We start from the raw sequence: 21,693 nt of genomic DNA, 5'->3' as shown, positions 1-21,693 counted from the left end.
TATGTGTAGGAAAAGATATATTAAGTATGTATAATTTTTTATATCCATTCAGGTCAACACATAGATTCCATTCACTCTTTTTATTAGGTGCACAATATACTATTGAACGGAGAGATTCAGAGATGATATTCAATATCTGTTGTGATTGGTCAAAGCCTTATCATACTAATTGCTAAATATTTTGAATATCACCACTGAATAGGTCCTAATTATTCCACTAATTCATTATTTCTGTATTTACATGCTACTGCAATGCTGAACATACACACACATACACACACACACACACACACACGCACGCACACACACACACACACACACACCCTTATGCTAGTACACATAGCATACATATTAGTGCTTTTGTTTTTCTGTAGGTGAGATTCCCAAAAGATTGATTATTGGGCCAAATAATATGTATATATTTATTTTAGTAGGTAATTACAATATATTTTTTAAAGAGTTGCAGCATTTCACAGTCCTACCAGCAATAATGACAGTGTCTTTCTCATATTTCTGCCAATATCGGATATTATTAACTTAGTTAATTTTACTATCAGGTGGGTTAAAAAAATGGCAATTCAATGGTTTTAATTTGAATTTTCCTGACCACTGGAGAGATTTTGAATCTATTTTCACATAAATATTTGCATTTTTATTATTTATTTTGTAAAAAATCTTTATTTTTGAGTGTGATGCAGGTGTTCCTCTTTTTCTCCTCATTGCCCCCGGTCCACCTGTTCCCACCCCATCTCAGGCCTTCATGATCCTATTATCTATGTCCATAGGTAATGCATATCCTATCTAATAAATAGGTAATATGCAAATTGACTATCACTCCAGCACACAAGATGGCTGCCCCCATGAAGCCAAAGATGGCCACCACAAGATGGCCAGCAGGGGAGGGTAGTTTTGGGTGATCAGGTCAGCAGGAAAGGGTATTTTGGAGGGACCAGACCTGAAAGGGAGGGCAGTTGGGAGTGATCAGGCCTGCAGAGGAGGGCACTTAGGCCTGACCAGGCCTACAAAGGAGGGCAGTTGGGAGCAATCAGGCCTGCAGGGGAGGACAGTTGGGAAGGACCCAGGCCAGCAGGGGAGGGTAGTTGGGAGTGGCCAGGTCTGGTGGGACCCTATGGTGCATGGGCCGATGCTCCATTCTAGAAACACTGGCCAGCACTCTATAGTGTCCTTTCATTTCATCAACAGGACTCCCTTAAGGGCATATCTATAATAACAAATTTTCTCTGATTTTTATTTATTTGGGTAATGTGTTGATAGTTTTCAATGACATTAATACATTTTATGTAAAATGTCATTATAATCAAATTATGATATAATTATAAACAAAACAAAAAGAATGTCTAAAAGTCCAATTCAGTTATCATGTCCTTGTTCCTGACACTGAGGTGAGACTTTTAGATTGTTTTTACTACCCCCACTCTCCCAATCAACTGCTTGATCTTGCTAATAAATTTTTGTATTTTTTAGTCCTCAGCTGCTATTAGCTATTACATTAGTACATATATTTTCATCAACAATTTTTATAATAACTATAGCATATAGCTGCAATAACTGGTAGGTTAGTTAAGACACATAAAGAAAAAAAAGTGGGGATTATTCTTTGTCATTATTGAGAAATGTTCCAGAATAAATAACTATGAATTATATTAACCTGTTAACCGGGGAGTTCCCTTTTTAATTACACAACCTATAATGGGCGTGTACTCTTTCACTAGGACGTGTCAGTATGTCACGCCCAGAGGACGTAATTTCATATTATTATATTTTTTTAAATTTATACTTAATTAAAATAAATTATATATATATATATATATTCATTTATTTATATATAAAGCACAAAGGAAAATACAAAATTACAAAAAAATAGTAAAGAATACCAACAAAAAAATGGAAACATCGAATTAAAAAATTAAAAATTTTACAAACAATTATAAAGATTACAAAAAATATATACCGTCCCTCTCAGGGAGCAACATATATTTCCAGGATGTATTCATACGTCCTACCCATTCCCGATATTGTTTACGTTTCATGTATTTATAGATCCCGCTCAGTTAACAGGTTAATAAAAGAGAGACAAGAGACAGAGGAGGAAACATAAGGCTCAAAGAACATAATAATTAGGCAAATGGAAGAGATGGGATTCTTTTTCCTCTGAGACTAAGGCCTTGCCTGTAACAGTGAATTTCATCATAGGATTATAGTATGTTTTGCTTGTGTGTTTTTTTAAATATGTTTTTATTGATTTTAGAAATAGGGGAAAAGAGAGGGATAGAAACATTGCCTGCATGCCCCCTACTAAGGATCAAGCTCACAACCTAGGCATGTGCCTGATCCGGAATCAAACTGGTGACCACTTGGTGTAACTGAGCCACACAGGACTGTGGTCTGTTTTAATCAATTCTGTGATTGGTATCAATCATTGAAAAAAAATTATGTATTTGCTGATTAAATTGCACAATAGTAAGTGAATATATTCTTTAAAAGTCATTCATCTTGTCTTATTGGAGTGGAATTGGCTTAAGTAAAATTAATTCTTAAAATAATTTTTGCATTAATTAATCCCTGAATCTAAACTTTGAACTTTGAGAGATTTTAGTCATTCTTATTATTGCTGCTATTTTCTTTTTTGTTTCAAATATTTTAGAATTAATAAAAAATAAGAAGTGATAAATTAAGAAGTGATAAATTAAAAATAAGAAGTGATAAATTAACACAGAAATCCTGTATTTCCCTACTCCAATTTACTATAAGATGCAAATTTTACATGAAAATAATAAAATTATCTAACCCAGGAAACTGATATTGAAATAATGCAATCAATAAACTACAGAACTTCAAATTCACTGAAGTTTCAGCTAAAGTTTTAAATTTTTGTCTTTTAGGATTCTATTTTGAGCTTCATCTCCTCCAATCTGTTACAGTTCCTCATTTGTTCCCTGTCTTCCATTACCTTGACAATTTTGAAGAGCACTGGTCAGATATTCTGACATAGATGTATTTGTTTTCTTTTGTATGTTACAAAATAAAATGATGGAAACCATATGTCCTTCCTACTGTGCAAAGAAATACCCTCTATGTCTATAGAGAGCTTCAAAACTAAATGAATAAGATTCTAAGTATACATCCTATTTATGTCTCGAGGTTCTTCGCTCAGAGTGGAGAAAAATGTCAAGAAATTGAAAATCCAATGTGCTTCCTAATATACAGTGCATTCATCAGAATATTCAGAAACCTAGTTATTTTTTGCAATTTAATTAAAAAACTCAGTTCTGATATGAATGGAAAATGAATATTCTTTCAATATTAAAATATAGTAATTAAAGTAATCAGAATTAGTCTTTCATTTGAAAATGAATATGAAAATGAATATGAAGATAACCATGTTTGTATATTCAGAGAATGAATCATGTTGTTAGATTCATCATTCTCAAATAAATGATAAAGTTATTAAACCCACTATTTTTTTAAAAGATTGAAATTTTAACAACATAATAATATTGAAGCAAAGAAATATTTTATAAAAGCACTATACTAGTAATTCCCCTTCATCTACAGAGGACACCAACCAAGACCCACCCCACCAGTGGATGTGTGAAACTGCAGAGTACCAGACCTTAAATATACTATGTATTTTTCTTATACATACATATTTATGGTAAAGTTTAATTTATAAATTGGAAACAGTAAGAAATTAACAATAATAACTAATAATAACGTATAACAGTTATAAGAATATACTGTAATGAAGCTATGTGAGTGTGGTCTCTCTCAGCAAAAGAGCACAAATTTACTTTTCCTTCTTCACAATTTTATGGATAGAAAACTGGCTCTTACCATAGATCTTAGAAACCTCAGCATGTTTTCTTTCCTTATGATGTGGAGAATGTTTACATTTTTACTTAAAGGGAGCACTTTATGGCTTCTCTTTGGCATATCTGATTTGCCACCATCACTACTCTTGCTCTTTAAGACCATTATTAAAAATAAAGGTTACTTGAACACAAGCCCTGCTATACTGTGACAGTAGGTCTAATCATTGAGATGACTGCCAAGTGACTAAATTGTGAGTGGCTTACCTATAGAGTGAATATTCTGGACAAAGGGATGATTCATCTTCTAGGTGAGACAGTTCAACAGTGTGAGATTTTATCACACTACTCAGAATGGCATGCAATTTAAAACTTATGAATTGTTTGTTTATGGAATTTTCCATTTAATATTTTCAGATCATGGTTGACTGCAGGTAAATGAAACTGAGAAAGTGAAACTGTCATCATATTACTGTTGAGATGGAAAGTGATTAGCTGTTATAAAAAATAAATAAAATTATAGAGCTTAAAATAAAACTATGATTAGAGAAAGTATATTTTACAAAAAACAGACTATTAGGGAAGTTTCTTCAGGCAAATTTCCTCTTTGATTTATTATAGGAAATTACTCTCCCTTTGCTAAATGTCTATTAGGCAAACTAAATAAAATTATATAATTTTTCCTACCTTGATATAAAACAAATTGTTACCTGAGGGAGTCTGGATTTTTTACAGTTTTCATTGAGATATAATTCACATCACATACAATTTATCCTCTTAAAGTATTCAAATCAGTGTTTTCAAGTATATTAATAAATTTGAGCAACCATCATTACTACCTAATTCTAGAATAGTTCCATCTCTTAGAAAACATAAATTTAAAAATAACCTTACCCATTAGCCATCACACCTAGTTGTCACCTCCACTCACCCCCTTGCAACCTCTAGCCCTATTTCTATCTGTATGGATTTTCTTATTCTGGACATTTCATAGTAATGGACTCATATAATATATGCCCTTTTGTGTCTGGCTTATTTAACTGAGAATAATGTTTTATAGGTTCAGCCATTTTGTGGTATGTAACAGTACTTCATTCTGCATTTTTTGGTTTAATAATGTCCCATTGTATTGAAATATATAACATTTTATTTATCCATTCCTCAGTTGATGGACATTTGGATTATTTCCATTTTTTGGTTGTTATGAATAATGTCACTATGAACATTTCTGTAGACGTTTTTGTGAAGACATACATTTACATTTCTCTTGGGTATAATCCTAGTAGAATTTCTGTTTAATTTGAGGTCTTGCCAAAGTGATTTCCACGTGACTGCCCATTTTACATTCCTTTCAGTAATATATAAGGGTTCCAACTTCAACACTTCCTCACCAACATTTATTGTCCATCCTTTATTATAACAGTCACGGTGGGTATATGGTGGTATCTCATTGTGGTTTTCATGTGCATTTCCCTAATGACTAATGATGTTGAGCATATTTTGATGTACTTAGTTTTTATCTGTGTATTTTTTAAAGAAAAATTTATTTACATCATTTGCCTTTAATTTAATATTGAATTATTTGTCTTTTTATTCTTGAGATTTAAGAGTACTTTATATGATCAGATACATGCTTGGAAAATATTTCCTTTCACTTTTTGGTTGCCTCTTCAATTTCTTGGTAGTGTCCTTTGGTGCGCAAAAGTTTCTAAATTCAACTTATATATCTTTTTCTTTGTTATTTGTGCCTTTTATGTCACACCTCAGAAACCATTCCTAAACTGAAGGCCACAGAAATGTATCCCTATGTTGTTTTCTAAGAGTCTTAGAATTTTAAGTCTTACATTTTAATCTTTGAAACATTTTTCATTGTTTTCTATATGATGCTAGCTAAGGATTCAACTTCATTCTTTCAATTATGGGCATCCAATTCCCTAATGCAATTTGTTGAAGGACTATGTTTTCCATATTCAATTGTTTTTGCAACCTTGGTGAAATTCCATGACAGAAATAGTGAGGGTTAATTTCTACATTAACAACTATATTTCATTTGTTTAATTTTTATCCTTATACCAGTACCATATTGTCTTGTTTACTATTACTTTGTAGTTAGTTTGAAAATCAAGAAGTGTACTCCAATTCAATTATTTTTTTTATTGTGAAAGTATAGCTGGCATACAATATTATATTCATTTCAGGTGCACAACATAATGGCTTGACATAATAATCATCTATCACCATACAAGTTATTATGATATTATTCACTATATTCCCTATGCTATACATTCTATTTCTATTACTTGTTTATTTTATAACTGAAAGTTTTTAGTACCCTTTATTCCCCTTCACTTTTTTCAACCAGCCTCCCAATCCCATTCTCTGGCAACCATCATCTTGTTTTCTATATCTATGGTTCTATTTCTGTGTTGTTGTTTGCTTTTTTGGATTCTACATATAAGTTAAATCATATGAGAATTGTCTGACTTATTTCACTTAGCATGCACTCTTTACACCCAAAATTGCAATATTATTTACAATATCTAAGACATGGAAACATCCTAGGTGCCTATTAAGGGATAAATGGATAAAGGAGATGTGGTATATACAGGCATACCTCATTTTATTGTGGTTTGCAGATATTGCACTTTTTACAAATTTTAGGTAATATCCTTCACCAGCAAAAGTATTATGACTTGCAAAAGGCTCAAATGCACTAGGAAACAAAAATGTTGGAGTGACTTGCTTTATCGCAGTATTTGCTTTTTTTGTGGTGGTCTGAAACCTGCAATACCTTGAGGTATGCCCATATACCAGTATATATAATAGGCTCTACTAATTACTGTCTGATTTCTTTATTGTACTTGACATTGCCATGGGACATATATTGCTCAGAAATCTGATACGACCAAATTTGTACAAGAGCAGGTTTTTTAGGGCCAGTTTTTTAAGATTTTTTTCTTATCTAGGTGGACTCTTCTTAGTTCTCTTTATCCCTGTTTCTTTCTGGTGAGCTACTGGCCTATGATTTAGCATATTGTTCTTATTAAAGAGAAGCTGTTGGTTTCTTCTTTTTTTTTATTAGAATTCCCTTAGGTTTGAATTCCTCTACATTCTATATTTTAGATAGAGCTTCAGAGCTGTATTTTCTTATGGAATGCCTCTCCCTTTAAGCAAAATATCTGAGCCATTGCTCTGAGCCCTGGGCTGGGTGGTAGCTTCTGAGCTTTTTGCCTTGCCTTTCTTGGCAAGGAACCTATGCCTTAAAAGTATTATCAGCCTGCTGCACATAGAGACTCTGTCCTATGGTAAGGACTGGGGAACGGAGGAAGCTACCAACAAAGAAATTGGCATCTTCAACTTGGACTTTAGGGGGTCAGAAATGCTGGCAGATTGCTCTTCCCAGGGGATTATGAGAACTGTCCTTTACTGGAAGCCAAGAGAAGAATGAGCCCCTCCTTCTTGGCCTAATCTATTTATATAATCTTACCCAATAATAGACAAACATGTAAATTGACCATACCACTGCTATGCCACTAGCCAATCAGGAGTGATATGCAAATTAACCCAACAAAGATGGAGGTTAATTTGCATACTCAGTCACAGAGTGAAGGGGTGGGATGCTTGAGTTGTCGCCATGGCAATGACACAGGCATTCTGCCCCACTTCCTGGTCTCTCAGGGCCTCTGACAGTGTGGAAAGGAGGAGCTGGAGTGGAAAGGGGTGGCTCAGGGGCCTGAGTGGAAAGGGACTGGGCCAGAGTGGAAAGGCAGTACAGGCAACGAGGGAAAGGAAAGCCCATTTTAGCATAAATCTTCGTGCATCGGGTATATAGTTAAAATATATTTTCCTTCCACAATTTCACTAGTGAAGAGAGAAGGATTATCACTGATGACTTTGTTATAGATTGCAGTGATATGTACAACAGTTGTGACTCCTTAAGTTAAGTGGCAGAGCTATTTCCCAACTTCTTGAATGTAGAAAGGCCATATGGTATCTATGAACCAATTGGGCATTAGCAACCATAACATAAGCAGGAAATTGAGAAGCAGTGTTGCTTTTGTTCTTAGGGATGGACTTTTTGCTGCATTTATAATCTTGAGACTTCCATGTGAAGAAGCATGAATTAGACTACTGGAGAATGCAGAAATTGCATTAGAAATATAAGTTGGTCAATAGCCTGTCAACTACCTTACACCTGAGTGAAGTCATTTTAGATAAGACACAAATTAGTGACCAGCAAGCTAATCACAGATATATGCTAGAGCTTAGCAGAGATGAGAGATGCCATCTGAGACATGAAAAATTGCTCAGTGGACCCACAGAATCTAGAGTTACATAAAATGGCTTTTCTTTAAGACACTCAGTTTTGGGCTGGTTTGTTACACTGTAAAATTGAACTCATAGAGACTGGAAAGGAGGGAGCAGAAATTGCCAGAAACTGGGAATGGTACAAAGTTTGATAGGTCCCATAATCTCCAGAACCATATTTCATGGTAGCAATGATGCACACAGTCATTAAGGTAGAAAACTCCTGGTGTCAAGTGGTCTCTAAGGAAGAAGACAATAGGGCTCATAATGAATTGAATCCTAGAATCCTAATGCCCCCTTTTTCAGCATTATGCACCTGAATACTGGTGTCTCCCTGGAGGGAGGGGAAGTGGTCCAAATATTGACTGAGGTTGATTTTTCCCAGTACATGGTGAGATTTATATATAGATTTAATTTTATTAAAAATATTTCTTCATTCCTAATTTTGGATAAAATTCATACAATATTATAGAGCATTACTTTACTAAGTTAAAAATTTACCATCTACTTTCTCAAATAGTCAGTAAGGTTAAAACATTTATTGATATTTACAATATATATAATTTCCTGTTTATTTGGCTTTTGTATCGCTCCAATGAACCTAAATATAAAGCATTGAAAACAAACAAATAAACAAAAATTGCTTGTCTTTTGCTTTCTTGATGATAGTAATCTTATCTAATAAAAGAGTAATATGCAAATTGACCATACCTCCACTACACCCACAAGGCATGCCCACCAGCCACACCCACCAGCCAATCAGGAGTGATAGAAAAGCATGTGAAGGGCCAGTTAAGAAAAATATTTGGAAAGACATGTCTACAATGGCACCATAGATTCTATAATTTCAAGACTGAGGGACTTAGGGAATATTTCTTTTGTTCATTTTGTGTCCCTTTCAATTAAGCAGCAATAGCTTAATATATATATATATATATATATATATATATATATATATATATATATGTGTGTGTGTGTGTGTGTGTGTGTGTGTGTGTGTGTGTGTGTTAACATTTGGGGGGGGTGTGGTGTATGTTTTTCAATTAAGTCTTAATATTTTCAAGCAAGGCTTACATTGCTTTCATGAGGAGAAATGAATTTCTTAATAATTATTGGATATAATTTTTTAGCTCAAGATGCTAAATAATCATGAATTACTCTTGATACAGTTCAGCTTTATTGTATGTCATCTAAATATGTCAAATTTTTTGCTACTCTGAAGTAAATTTTTAAAAATATATATTTTATTGATTTTTTACAGAGAGGAAGAGAGAGGGACAGAGAGTTAGGAACATTGATGAGAGAGAATCATCGATCAGCTGCCTCCTGCACATCCCATGCTGGGGATGTGCCTGCAACCAAGGTACATGCCCCTGACCGGAATCGAACCTGGAACCTTTCAGTCCACAGGCCGACGCTCTATCCACTGAGCCAAACCGGTTTCGGCATACTCTGAAGTAAATTTGAAATGTCAAATAGTTGATATAAAAAGTACCAGCAATTCTTTTGTTTGTTTTTAATAAATTTTATTCATTATACCAGCCTTCATATTTTAGCATCATTTTCAGATTGGATTTATTTATTCATTTATTAAAAATAATTTATTCAATAAAATGTATCAAACACTCTTGAGACATAAGGAAGAAAAATATACAGTCCCTTTCTTTTTATGTTTTATTTTATTTTTGCATTAAATTTATTGGGGTGACATTGGTTAATACACAGTCTCTTTTCTTTAAGCTTACAATCAAGGAGAGTCATATAAAAAAAAAAAAAACAACACCTGAGAGCAATATAAGAGTTATCATAGAAGTTTTACAATGCATACTGGGATCCAAGAAGATGAAGTGGTTAACTCTGGTAGAAATGAGGGGATGATGGAGTCTTTATAGAGGAAGTGATATTTGATCTGAGCCTTGAGATAGGAAGAAGTCTTTAACAACAGAGAAGTGGGGAAAAGAAGTTTAAGGCAGAAGGTTAACTGGTATAAAAGTTCACAGCATGGACAAACATTGCAAATGTGGAAAATAAAGAAAAATTCTCAGTTGGCTACAAGGTTCTTCTTTGAGCAACTTGAACTATTATGAGATGTAAAGATAGAAGAGGAGCAAGGATTTTCCAGAAGATAGTTTTAGACTTAGTCATTTTTGTGTTTGAGAGGCCCATGCAATTCCTTCCTTGGAAATATTCACTAGGCAGTCACACACACACACACACACACACACACACACACACACTCACAGGCTTTTTCTAGCTCCCTTATTGTATTGCCCTTTCATCATATCTATCTGTCATGTATCAATCCAGTTATCTTTTTCCACTTAAGTCTGGCTAGTTGACTGACCACTTGATCACTGCTGAGGAATATTATTATATGTAGTCATGCAAGTTAATGCCATGTAAATCCATAGTCTTTAATCTCAGCTGGTTCTGCAGGGCCTAGTAGGAATTTCTTATGCATCACTAGTTGGTTCTGCCTTGTCCACCATTGCAATGATTTAAACCTTCTCTAATCTCTTCAAACTTCTCATCCTAACTCCTCTGTCCTCTACTGAACAGATAACCTTACCTCTTCGCTGCCAACAAGCCTATAATTTTCTCTCCTCCAATATGTATATTTTCTTCTGTTAGCTTACAAGAGGTATCTTTCCTTTTGTCAAAGGCTAATACCGTCTTCAACAATAAACTGGATATCATTCCTTCTGGAGTTCAGATAAATTTGCTTTGAATTACCCCCTCCCTCTTCATCAGCTTCAGTATATTTCTTTCTAAAGAACACTTCCCAACCAAATATATCTCATTAAAAAAAAAACACACACACAACTCCTCCAACTGCTAATCTTTTTCTTTTATATAGATAAATTTTTGAAAAAATATTTATTTTATAATACTTGCTATAATCTATATTCTTCCTGCCAGTGTAATCTGCCTAGCCTGTCTCTCTAAGGATATCATGGAAACTATTGTAGTAAATGTCCTCCAACCCCCTTGTTATTAATTACATATAATAAACTCTTTATATAGCTCTTTTTGATATCTTAACAACTTTGAGTCTTGTCCATTCTTGTTTTGTATGGCTTTCTTACCACACTCTTCTATTTTTCATCTTATTTCTGTAGATATTCATACATTCATAATACTCATTCTTCATGTTCTTTTCGGCTCCTATTTGTCTCCATATAGTACCCTGTTTCCCCGAAAATAAGACAGTGTCTTATATTAATTTTTGCTCCCAAAGATGCGCTAGGTCTTATTTTCAGGGGATGTCTTATTTTTCCATGAAGAAGAATACGGTACACATTTATTGTTAAATGAAAATAAAGGAAATTTATTACCTGTATACGGTATGGTAGCATGGTAGTTGTCGACACAAACCAGACAAACTGTAAATCCTACAGTATCAAGAATTTACTCATTCATTCAATGACAATCATGTCATCATCTTCTGGAACATCATCATAACAATCCAATTCCTGAATTCCCTGGTGAATTTCTTGTGATTCCATTTCTTTCAGAATCAGTGGAACAAATATCTCATGTTTAGCCTAAGGGGTCCTTGTTTTGGGGGGATGCCTTATATTTCACTCAGAAGGAAACCTTATTAAAAAATAAGTAGGTCTTATTTTTGGAGGATGTCTTATTTTCGGGGAAACAGGGTAGGATCTTTTATAAGTCAATGCATTATCTTACTTTAAGTAATCTTAGCTATTTGCATGGATAATTAGATAACATGCAGTTATCTAAATCTATATTTCTATTCCACAATCTTTTCTCCTGAGTTCAAGACCTATGTCTCCACCTACTTAATGTCCTCTTCACCTGGATGTTGCTCAGTCACCTAAACCTCAAAAGTTAACCTGTGATTTTAACAGGCACATTTTGAAGGGATCAGATATGGGTATTATGACAAGCATATACATGTAAAAATATTTATACAGAAACTATTTTATATTTTAAATACATACTTTTGTTCATACAAAATTTCCAAACCAAAAAATATACATGAAAAGAGAGTTTCTTTCACTGTACTTTCCCTATCTATTTAGTTTTCAACTCCAGGAACCACCACTTTACTAGTTTTCTACAAATCTTTATAGAGGTATTCTATCCACATGCAAGTATTTATCTTGTGGTACTCTCTCCCCAATAATTTAAACATTCAGCTACTTTTAAATTTGAGGTTATGAGGCGTGACTTCATAATCTTGGCATCTTTAATTTCTAGTAGAGTGCATGACACATAGTAGGAACAAATTAAATCATAATTAAGTGGTAAATTGTGCACTTTATTAAAATCACACAATATAACAATAATCAGACAGATTAAGTAGAAATTATCTTAACATATAGTGGATTTCAAAAATGACTTGTCAATTTTAATTGCATTAATTTTAATTTAGCATCCTGTTTATAAAATCATACTCAAAGCTCTATGTAATTTGATCCATAGTGCTAATCAATGTTTATAAGTAGGGAGAGGAGGATCCAAGATGGCTGCACAGGTAGACACTTAACCACAGCCGCACACAACAATTTCAATGGAATACAACTAAAATATAAAATGGACATTGCCCAGAGCTACAGGAAGTCGACTGACTGAAAATTCTACAACAAGAAGGAAAGAGAAAACCAGAGGGAAAATCAGAGGAGCTGTGGGAGCCTAAGGTATGGAGACATGCTGCGTGCTCATGGAGAGGATGGAGCCAGAGAGGAGGGGGAGGCTGAGTTCCTTGCTGGCGTTCCCTAGCAGGGAACCCAGACTGGGTTGAACCCCAGAACCGACAGCGTTGAACCCCAGTTCTAGGCCAGACCCTGGGGACCCAGGCTCAAACAGAGGGAGACTGAGCTGTGGGGCGGAATCCCAGGGGAGCAGCGAAAAGCGGAGTCCCAGGAGTCCCGCACATTGCGCGCAGAGGATGAACTGTTGACTCTGATGCTGGATTGCCCTGGCAGGAAGGAAACAAAAGCTCCGGCTGTGCTGAGCCCCAGTTCCGACTGCTCTGATCCCCAGTTCTAGGCCAGATTCTGGGGACCCAGGCTCAAACATAGGGAGACGGGGCTGTGAGGCAGAATCCCAGGGGAGGGGTGAAAGGCAGAGCTCCCGGAGTCATGCACATTGCGCGCAGAGGACGGTCTGTTGACTCTGATGCTACACTGCCCTAGCGGGAAGAAGACAAAAGCTCCAGTCTGGGAAGAACGCGATGAGGAGCGGGAGCTGCTGCCAGGCACCAGCAAGCTGGGCGCCAGCAAGGAGCCAGGCGACAGGGCCCCTGGGGGGAGGTGCCGCTGGGCCCTCGACTGCTGATCGCCGGCCACGGAGCCGAGGCTGGGGGCTGCTTCCTGGGCAGCACTGACCCCGGCAACAGGTTGAAGCTGCGCAGGAGGCCGCGGAGAATAAAGGGGCACCGCAAGCCAGCCTGCTGAGCTTCCAGGACGAGGAGGAAGAAACTGAAGAAGTTTTCAATGTGAAGAATTCAAGCTATAGCAAAAGAAAGTAAAATTACTTAAGAAATAATAAAAAGAAGATCTTGAAAAATCGAAGATTAAGACAGAACTCAACTCAGCAGCCAACATTGCAACATAAATGCGTTAAAAAAAAAAAAAAAAAAAGACAGAATGTTGGAGCAGCGGTCGCAAGGCCCAGGGTGGCCAGGCCTAGGGCAGTGGCAGCCGGGCCTGGAGCAGCAGCAGCCAGAACCAGAACAGCAGCAGCCAGGCCCGGAGCAGCCAGGCCTGGGGCAGCAGCAGCCAAGCCCAGAGCAGCCAGGCCGGGAGTGGCCAGGCCCGGAGCGGTCGGGCCCAGAGCAGCTGGGCCCAGAGCAGCCGGGTCATGAGCAGCCAGGGTCCGGAGCAGCAGCAGCCAGGCCCAGAGCGGCAGCATCCAGGCCCGAAGCGGCAGAGGCCAAACACAGAGCAGCTGATTGTGGAGCAGACCAGAGCAACAGAGGCCAGGCCTGAAGCAACCGGGCCCGAAACAGCTTGCTCCTCTCCTGCCCATGCCCCAGGTCTGCTTCTCAGACATGGCTGGAAACTTTTGGGGGAACTTGAGGGTCTGCTGAATCAAGTGATGAAGGCTTAGATCTGGATGGGTTGAGTTGTTGCAGTGCTGGGGTGTTGATCTGTGAGTGCCTTGTGTGGGGTCTAGATGAAATTGGTTGATCTATTTGAATGTGTCTTTTGTTTGAAGTGTATCCTTGGGAATGTGGAGGTATTATTGATTTGAGAAAATGCTAAGTAATTGATTTACTACCTGAAAAATTTAAAGTTCTGAAAGTTTAAGGTCTCTTGCCAAAAAGAGGTTTTAAAGCTAACACCTTAATTTCAATGGAGAAAAGGGAGGACAAGCCCTTCCCACCCAGAACAGGTAATCCAATTCCAGCCAGTAGCTATCTTTAAACAATGAGTTCATTTACATTTGAATGGCTAAGCCTTTTGATAGCCTAAGGGCAAGTTTACATGTAAACAAGTTTGCTTCTCAGTTCCCAGGGCAGAAAAAAACAAGGTTTAAAATTATTAGATTTTAAAATTTATTCTTAAAAATATAAAAGTTTATTAATTAAAAAACAAACAAACAAGGAAATTAAAAGACCTGGTGGTGGGGGGAAGAAATGAGGAACCTTTGTAATAATATGAACAATAAAGTTTGATTTAAAAATGTTTATAAGTAGTTATGCTCACTAATAATTACTTTTATTTGAAAAAAAAAAAAGAATAGTTCAAGGAAGAATCATGCTATAATCTTTAATTGAGCTCATCAAGTATATGGAAAATCTAGAGGTTCACTGTAAGCTCCCATGAATTGTAGTCTTAGTAGCTAGTTTTGTAGTCTGTCCTTGGAAACTAAAAATCACAGAGTGATGAAAAATGTGAATTTTCTTAAGAAGATGATCTGAACTGGCCTAGTTAGGATATGTTTTGATGTTCAGTGAAGCCATCTGATTAAACTTGACTTTCTCCTTTATTTTTAATGTACAATTTAATTTACTTTTATAGTTATAAATCTGAAGAAAAAGCCATTTAGTATTCACCTGATTTTTTTTAGGTCACTCAGTGAATATAAGGCTATAATTCTATCTAAAAGGTTCACAGATAATAAACCTCAAGAGCACAGGTTTTTGTACACAGTTAACCCTCCATTCTTCCTCCTCAATGCCCCGTAAATTATTTACTTTTAAAATACATCATGTTGACAGAAAAAGTTCATAGTGCAAGAAACACATAAGGAGAGAGGGCAACAGCATATTCAAAAGGATGAAAAAATTTCTATTTGAGGACAGAGATCACTTAGATATGCATAAGTACAGCTGTTGCTAATGCAAAAAGTACATAGAAATTATTTGTGTTAATTGAAGCTTCCAAAGTTCCATGGAGACCTCAGGACCTACAGTCTAGACATTCCATTGTGCTGTATGTCACCCAGACATTGCACAATTTGACCTCATTCTTCATTACACCAAGTGTGACTTTTAAAATGTAGCCTCAATTAGCTCAGGGAACAAAAATACTAATTTTCACTTTAGCTCATTGTAGGATCATCAGATGTCAATAATTAGTTTCTAAATCATTTGTTCTCTTTTCCTGAATCCTTTTCTTCAAGCTGACTCTTCCCTATCCAAATCTATGTTCACAAAGACGAAAAACAAGGTAAAACACACAAAAAATCTTATTGGAGTTCAAAATTGTCATGTTAACTCTACCTGAAATTAACTTTTGTTTTTGTGGATTTTTTAAATGAAATACTAGAGTGAAATATTTTCCTTTTAAATATATACTAGAGGCCCCTGCATGAAATTCATGCTTGGGGCCGGGGTGGGGGCTGTCCCTCAGTCCAGCCTGCACCCTCTCCAATCTGGGACCCCTCAAGGGATGTCTGACTGCCTGTTTAGACCGGATCCCAGTGTTGAACATCCCTCTCACAATCCAGGACTGCTGGCTCCCAACTGCATGCCTGCCTGCCTTCCTGATTGCCCCTAACCTCTTCTGCCTGCCAGCCTGATCTCCCCTAACCACTCCATGACAACCTGATTGATGTCTAACTGCTCCCCTGCCAGCCTGTTTGCTCCCAATTTCCCCCCTCTGCTGACCTGGTCACCCTTAACTGCCCTCCCCCACAGGGTGGATTGCCTCCAACTGCCCTTTCTTGCAGGCCTGGTCCCTCTCAACTGCCCTCCCTTGTAGGCCTGGTGCCTCCCAACTGCCCTCTCCTGCTGGCCATCTTGTGTCCACATAGGGGCAGGATCTTTGACCACATGGGAGCAGCCATCTTGTGTGTTGGAGTGATGGTCAATCTGCATATTACTCTTTTATTAGATAGGATAGAGGCCTGGTGCACGGGTGAGGGACAGTTGGTTTGCCTTGAAGGGTGTCCTGGATCAGGGTGGGGGTTCCCCTGGGACGTGGGGTGGCCTGGGGAAGGGGTCTGTGGTGATTTGCAAGCCAGCCACGCCCCCTGGTGACCCAAGCAGAGGCCCTGGTATCTGGAATTTATTTACTTTCTACAATTGAAACTTTGTAGCCTGGAGCAGACCCAAGCCTCCTGCTCATTCCCTGGCTGGTAGACATTTCTATTTAAATTTGTTTACCTTCTATAATTGAAACTTTGTAGCCTTGAGTGGAGACCTAGGCCAACAAGGGCAGGCAGAAAGCTTGGCTTCCTCCGTTGCCTGGGAAACCCAAGCCTCCCTCCTGCTCTCTGTGACTGTAGCCATCTTGGTTGGGTTTATTTTCATACTAGCTCTGATTGTCTGGTGGGCGTGGCTTGTGGGCCTGGCTTGTGAGTATAGCAGAGTGATGGTTAATTTGCATATTACTCTTTTATTAGGTAGGATTCTTTTATTTCAGAAAGAAAATGAGAGGGAGAGAGAGATAGAAACACCAATGATGTGAGAGAATCATTGATTGGCTGCCTTCTGCACAACCCCTGCTGGGGATCAAGCCTGCAACCTGGGCATATGCCGTGAGCAGGAATCAAACCATGACCTCCTTGTTCATAGGTCAATGCTTAACTTCTAAGTCATGCTGGCGGGGCTGCTCCACCCTGTATTTAATGATTTTGTGGATCAGGAATGGAAGCAAGGCTTGGCTTGGAGTTTTTTTGTTTTGTTTTGTTTTGTTTTTGTTTTTTTAATTTATTTGCATGACAACCATAAGATTGTTAACAAATTTAAACAGGTTTCAGGTGCACAATTCTATAGCACATCATCTGTACCCTGTATTGTATGCTCTCCACCCCAAGTCAAGTATCTGTCCATCACCATTTATCTCCCCTATACTCTCCTTCACCACTCCTACTGGAATCACTACATTGTTGTCTGTGTCCATGAATTCTTTCTTTTTTTTCTTTCTTTTTTTCTCAATCCCTCCACTCCCCCATTCAGCATTCCCACCCTGACAACTGTCTGCCTGCTCTCTATTTATGAATTTGTCTCTATTTTGCTTTATTAGTTCATTTTTGTCCAGTAGTAGATGAGTGAATAAAAAAAAATCAGTGGTACATTTACAAATGGAATACTACTTGGCTGTAAAAAAATTGTAATTTTTGTAACAGCATTGATGGACAAGGAGAACATTATACTAAGTGAAAAAAGCCAGTCAGAGAAGGATAAGTACCATATGACCTCACTTATATGTGGAATATAATAAACAAAATGGGTGATTTTTTTCTGATCCATGTGTCATTGATGCATGGCATTTGTTAGCATCCAGCTTGAAGATGGACTCATTTGGAGGTACCATGAAAGCTTTGCCTACATGCTTTACACCTTTGGGGGATGGGTGGAAGGCTAGGCTGAGCTAGGACTGTCAACCATGGCACAGCAAACTCAGGGCAGTCGAATTTCTTTTGTGCCAGCTAAAAGCAATGAGAGAGTATTCCATTGATCAAGGTGACAGCTGCATAACCTTTCATGACCTACCTTAAGAAGTCATGTAGCATCATTCTGCAGTATTGTATAGTTCAAATGAGATACAAGCCAACTTGAGGTGAAAGGACATATATTTCATCACTGGATGGGAGAAGTGCCAAATATTTTGTAGTGTGTTTTAAAGCTACCACAAATTTATTGTAGTATCTTGAGCATATGATAGATTCAATTTGAATTAGATTTAAAAGGATAACTCTGAATACTGTGTTAGAAAAAAATACTACAATAGGGAGAGGGTAGAAGCAGAGAGAGCAATTGGAACGCTATTAGAGTGATTTAGGTGAAATATGGTGTCTTTGACCAGAATTGTAGTAGTGCAAATGGTAAGAAGAATTTTAATTTCAGGTAAAATTTGAAAATAAAACTGATGGGAATTGGATGGGAAAGACATGAGAACAAGAGTAGCCAAGGATGACATCTAAGTTTTAGCCTAAGCAACTGACTGAATTTACTTTGCAGAACTAACAAGTTTCTGAATGGAGACATGGATATAAACAGTTGAGTTTTTTGTTATGTAGAGATTGAAACACTTATTAGTGATCAGAGTGATAACTGGATATATGAGTCTAGATTTGAATGGACTGAAGCTCATGGTTCTGATAAATTTCAAAAATGTAGATGCCATTTAAAAACATGGGACTACATGAGATCATCAAATAATTGAGTCTAACTAGTGAAGTCAAGAGGACACATGATGACTGACTCCCTGAAAGATCCAATATTTAGAGGCTGAGAAGAGGAAGTGAATCAAGCAAATGATACTGAGAAGAGGCAGCCAGTTGGATAAAAGATAAACAAGGATAATGTTGTGTTCTGAAACCCAAATGAAGTGGATCAGCAATCAACTGTGTCAAATATTCTAATAAAATAAAGACTAAGATTTGACCAAAGTGTTTGGCAAACTGGAGGTTACTGCTGACTTTGAAAAACTAGCCTTAGTATATTGATGGGGATAAATATCTGTTTTCAGGGAAAATTCGAAGAAAAAAATACAACATGAATGTATAGTTCTTAGGAATCTGGGGATAAAAAAAGAGGAGCTAGCTGTAGTCAAGTGACTTAGTTGATTGGAGTATTGTCCTATACACAAATAAGGTTGTAGGTTCTATTCTTAGTAAGAGCACATACCTAGGCTGAGGGTATGCTCTGGTGGGGACGGATATGAGAGGCAGCTGATCAATGTTTATCTTTCACATCAATGGTTCTCTCTTTCCCTTCCTCTTCCTGTAAAAGCAATAATATGGATTAAAAAAATAAGAAGAGAAAGCTGAGGATATGTCAAAACAGGTAAAGAATTTTGAAACGTTAGATATAGTACTTCTCTGTGATAAAAGTGAGAAAGAATGAATGTGCCAAAACAATCCATGTAATCATTATCATAATAGCTTCAATACTTTAGCTAATTTTAATGGTATATTTTAATTTAAATTCATATTATTAAGATGATTATACATTTAGGGAAAGCAGTCTGCATAAATCTGTGGCCTTAAATATTCCAAAACTCAACAAAATGAACTAAAAACATGAATATTTAGTGAAGAAGATATGTTCCACTGAAACTTATTTTCATCAGAAAATTTACATACAGAAAGTACATAATCTTAGAAAAGAATGGTTAAGGAAGATGACATTGGGGACAAATCCTGTCAATGCATTCTCTTCACACAATTCCTAGCATCATTCTGCTAATTTCAATTGCCATTTTAATCACCTAATTCTTGCAATCTTTATTCCTTGCCTGAATTATTACAGGAGACTATTCACTGATTCCCCTACCAGCTTATCCCTTATCAACTTAGCTTCGTAATACTATGCTCTAAATTTACCTTGTCTAACAAAATTCTAATGTGGATGTTTCAAGCCTGCCACAATCTAACCTAAATGAGAGTTTAGCTATATCTTTTACTACTTTTCCACCCTCCCCCATAATGTACCATTATACTCCAGCTAAAGGTGATTATTCATTCCAAAAAATTAGCCTTAAATTTGTGCCTTTCCCCATGAACACTGCCTAAATAAGTCAAAACCATATTTATAAATAGCAGTGGAAAGAAGTGAAAAATGAATAAGTTGGAGATGAGAGGAGGGGCTGTTTTTTTAAAATGCTAGATCTGACACTTTTAGGTATATGACCATGGGCAACTTTTTTGATCACTGAACCCTTGTTTCCTCAAGTGTAAAATAACTTGTTACTAGCTTGATTGTGAGGCTATAAGAGGTTTGCCTAAAGAACCTCACAAGTGTCTGGCAATTTGTAGTTGCTCAAAAGTGTTAGCTATTATTATTAAAGACTTGTTTTAAATTAAGCCTTAACCCATGAAGTCTTCCCAGATTCCTTTGTGTTTCCATAGTACTTTGTTGGAAACTTTATTATTGATATTTCACAATCTTGCCTGAATCATATTACTTGTTCATGCATCTTTTTTTCAAATGCCAGGAATGTTTTGTAGTACTATGCATTAAGAATAAGAGATCAATCGAAGGACTTGTATATAAGCAAAACCAATGGACACAAAATTCTGGGCGGGGGGGGCATATATGAGCATGGGGTGGGCAATGGAAAGATATGTACACGTATAATACCTTAATAAAAAAATTAAAAGTCTAAAAAAAAAAAAGAAAAAAAAAAGAATACTGCCTCTTGATTCAGAAAGATCTGAATGAAAATCCTAGCCCCTCTATATGCTTGCTCTGAGACTTAATATGAGAAATGTCTTTGTCTGAGTTTCTTCATCTATAAAGCATAGATAAAAATAGTAACTATCTCATGTGGGTTTTGGTAATGTATATAAATGCTAGGTACATTGGGTGAAACATAGTAAAGGCTCAATAAATGTAAAATGTACTTGTGTTGTGTTTTTTTTTCACTTTTAAAAGATGGGATATAGGTTTTATCAACCTTAAACTTTTTCCATTACATTCGTTACAAAGTCTTGCACATTCTAAATATTCATACTTGTTGGATTGCAATAATATCAATTAAAACAGTTCTCAATATGCCAATATCATTCATCTTTTGTCTTTGGGGCAAAGAGGAGAATGACTGAGCCAGGCCTTGATGCAGTAACCTGAACTATGTGTACTGTATGAAGGAAGCTGTTAATGCCTTATAATGTGGACATGGCACGGTATCTTACACTTAATAAATGTGTAACAGATATTTATTGAAATAATAAATAACCTCTATTTTAAGATATAAATAAACAAAATAACATTCTTAATTGATCCTTAGTTGTAAACAATGGAAATTTATTTTTCAATAAAATAACTTTAAGACTAAAAGCATCGAAGAAAGGAAAAGATAATACACTCCAAAGTAAAAGTTTTCACAGGCCCTTTTTGATTCTGTGAATCAGAGAGTGTATTTTTTTCATCTGTCATCATTTAGCCAGAGCTCATCACATAGAACTTAACTTTTAAAAAGTATCTGTTCATCACTTAGACAGTAGACTTGTAATTGTGATAGTTGCCATGTGAACATGAGAAACAAACAGACATGTAAGATAAGCTTTCCTTGGGTGTAGAAAACAGATGGAAGTTGAAATGACACAGGAGTCTATAAATTGCTTGGTTTCCTCAAAGTATCCATAAGAGGAATTGTAGAAAGAGCATCACAAATGTGCTTGCGTAAGT

At 36.6% G+C, this 21,693-nt stretch overlaps 1 long non-coding RNA gene across 1 annotated transcript in view; it reads left to right on the top strand.

Moving 5' to 3' along the window:
- The first annotated feature begins 1,090 nt into the window (after window positions 1-1,090).
- Window positions 1,091-21,693, top strand: part of LOC311615357 — a 320,307-nt gene continuing 299,704 nt past the window's right edge. The window contains exon 1 of the long non-coding RNA XR_014793770.1: window positions 1,091-1,106. This is a non-coding gene — a long non-coding RNA (uncharacterized lncRNA). The remainder of the gene's footprint in view (window positions 1,107-21,693) is intronic.

This window comes from Pipistrellus hanaki (genome assembly GCF_964339955.1).
Source record: "Pipistrellus hanaki genome assembly, chromosome: X".
Taxonomy (NCBI): Eukaryota; Metazoa; Chordata; class Mammalia; order Chiroptera; family Vespertilionidae; genus Pipistrellus; species Pipistrellus hanaki.
Note: the sequence above shows the minus strand (reverse complement) of the source record. Positions and strands in the feature narration are given on the sequence as shown.